We start from the raw sequence: 2,903 nt of genomic DNA, 5'->3' as shown, positions 1-2,903 counted from the left end.
CACCTTTCTTTGGGATAGGAACAAATATCGATCTCTTCCAGTCAGTTGGCCAAGTGGTTGTTCTCCAGATTTCTTGGCATAACTTGGTGAGCACGTCCAGGGCAGCATCTGTTAGCTGCACTATAATCCCGGAGGTGCACAGTTCAAATTCACCAGATGCTCTACTGGAGAAGGAGGGACAATCTCCTCCTGTATCACTCAGATCTGCTTTGATGGTACACACATGCCCCTAAAATGTGAAATATATCTTAAAAATCTTTGCTTCCAAGGAACAGGTTGGTTTCATTCCCTCCAGGTAAGACCTGTTTATTCTCCTGGCTGTCCATGGTATGTTTAACACTCTGCTCCACCACCACAACTCAAAAGTATCAATTCTTCTTTTGTTCTCTTTGTCATTGTCCAGCTCTCTGATCTATAGCAAGTAATTGCAAAGACCAAAGCTTCAATTACACTCATCTTTGTCTCCAGACTAACATCATTGTTCTTTAGCACTTTGGAGAGGTACCCGACAGCAGATTTCCCCAGACTACTTCATCTTTTGATTTTCTGACTGCTGGTGCCAAGAGTGTTGATTGTGGATCTGAGCAATCTGAATTATTTATTAACAACATCAGTCTCATCTCCATCTATCATAGTGCTGTCAATTGGCCTAGTGGTGAGAATCTTTATTTTCTTGATGTTGAGTTTCCATGTTGAATCTCCATATGGAAGATTGCAGTTACTGATCTTCTGCAGCAAACATGTCAGATCCTCCTCAGTTTCAGTAAACAAGGTTGTGTCATCTGCATAGTGTGTAGGTCATTGATGAGTCTTCCTGAAGTCTTGATGTTACATTTCTCCTCATAAAGTCCAGCCTCCAGAATGATCTGTTCTACAAACAGATTGAAAAGGTATAGAGGCAGATACATCTTTTAACCATGCAGTGTCTCCTTGCTCAATTCTGAGGACTGCTTCCTGGTTCAGTTATAGATTTCACATGAGCACTATCAAGTGTTCTGAGATTTCCATTCTTCTCAAGGTCAGCCACAATTTGTTGTGATCCACATAGAAAATGTTTTTGCAAGGTCAATGAAACATAAATAGGCTTTCCTCTTGTACTCTTTGATTTCAGCCAAGATCCATCTGACATTGGTTATAATGTCGCTTGTGCCATGGCCTCTTCTAAATCTAGCTGTATTTTGGTTAGTTCTTTGTTAATGTACTATTCCAGTCATTTTTGCATAATCTTCAGCAGGATTTTGATTGCGTGTGATATCAGTGATACAGTTTGATAATTAACACACTCTGTTGGTTACCTTTTTTGGAATGGTAACAAATACAGATTTCTTCTAGTCAGTCGGCCAGGTCCTCTAGATTTCTTGGCAAAACTTGATGAGTATGTCCAGGGCAGTGTTTGTCTGATGAAATATGCCAATTGGTAAATCAATTCCTGAGGCCTTGGTTTTTCTTAATTTCTGCAGGGCAGTTTGAACTTCCTCCATCACCATTTTTTTCTTGATTGCATGTTGTTTCATGACATTTTTCTATGTCAGTCAATTCTTTTTGGTACAATGACTCTGTGTACTTCCTTTCATCTTCTTTTAATGCTTCCTGGATCATTCGATATTATTCACATAGCATCCTTAAGCATTGCAACTCATGGCTTGAACTTGTTCTTCAGTTCCTTCAGCTTAAGAAATATTGAGAAAGTTCAGCCCTTTTGATTTTCTGACTCTAGCTCTTTGCACATTTCATTATATAATACTTTGCTTTGTCTTCCAAGTTGCCCTTTGAAAGTTTCAGCTCAGCATCTTAATTTCCTGGTTCCTTCCCTTTGCTTTGGCTTCTGAGCACTCTAGTGCAATATTCAGAATCTCTCCTGGCATCTATCTTGGTCTTTTCTTCCTCTTCTGTCTTTGTAAGGCCTTTTCATTCTTCATGAATGTTGTTAGAGTTATGTACCATCGAGTCACCTGTGACTCATAGCAACCATATGTACAACAGCTCTAAACCCTACTCTATCCTGCGCCAATATTATTGTCTCTGACATACCTTTTCCCTAGTCACTGACTCAATCTATTTAATTAAAATTAAGGGTTTTCCTTTCTTGCGCTGTCCCTCCACCTTCTCAAGCATTATGTCTCTCTCTTCCTGATATCCTCCTACAGTTCAGACAGTCTTCATTCATTAGTGTTCAAAGCCTCAAACCCATTTCTGTGATGATTTGTAAATACAGGTAGGATAGTTTCAAGGTCAAATTTTTGTTCTTGTGGATTTGATTGCCAATATCGCAATTCAAAGACAGTGACTCTTCTTTTCCTTCCATATTCATTATTTATCTTTCATATGTATACAAAGCAAATAAAAACCACAATTACTTGGATTAGGACATCTTAGTCTTTAAACTGATGTCTTTGTTTTTTAGCACTTTAAAGAGGCCCTTGATAATAGATTTTCCCAATGCTCACCAAGTTGTATCAAGAAATCTAGAGGACAACCAGTTGGCCAGTCGACTGGAAGAGATTTATATTTGTTCCCATTCCAAAGAAAGGTGAACCAAGAGTGTGAAAATTATTGAACAATATCATTGCTATTACATGTAAGCAAGATTCTTCTGAAGATTACCTAAAAACAACTGGAACAGCACATCAACAAAGAACTGTTGGAAGTGCAGGCTGCATTTAGAAGGGGTCGTGGTACTAGGAATAGTGTAACTAATGTTAGATGGATCTTGGCTGAAAGCAGGGAGTACCAGAGGAATTTCTATCTGTGTTTTATTGATTATGTAAAGGCATTTGACTGTGTGGATCACAACAAACTGTGGCTGACTCTGAGAAGAATGGGAATCCCAGAACACTTGATTGTGTTAATGCAAAACCTATACTTGGACCAGGAGGCAATTGTCAGAACAGAGCAAAGAAACA

The sequence above is a fragment of the Elephantulus edwardii genome, unplaced genomic scaffold, assembly GCF_000299155.1.
Source record: "Elephantulus edwardii isolate Elephantulus edwardi_28Jun2011 unplaced genomic scaffold, EleEdw1.0 scaffold00050, whole genome shotgun sequence".
NCBI classification, from domain to species: domain Eukaryota; kingdom Metazoa; phylum Chordata; class Mammalia; order Macroscelidea; family Macroscelididae; genus Elephantulus; species Elephantulus edwardii.
Note: the sequence above shows the minus strand (reverse complement) of the source record.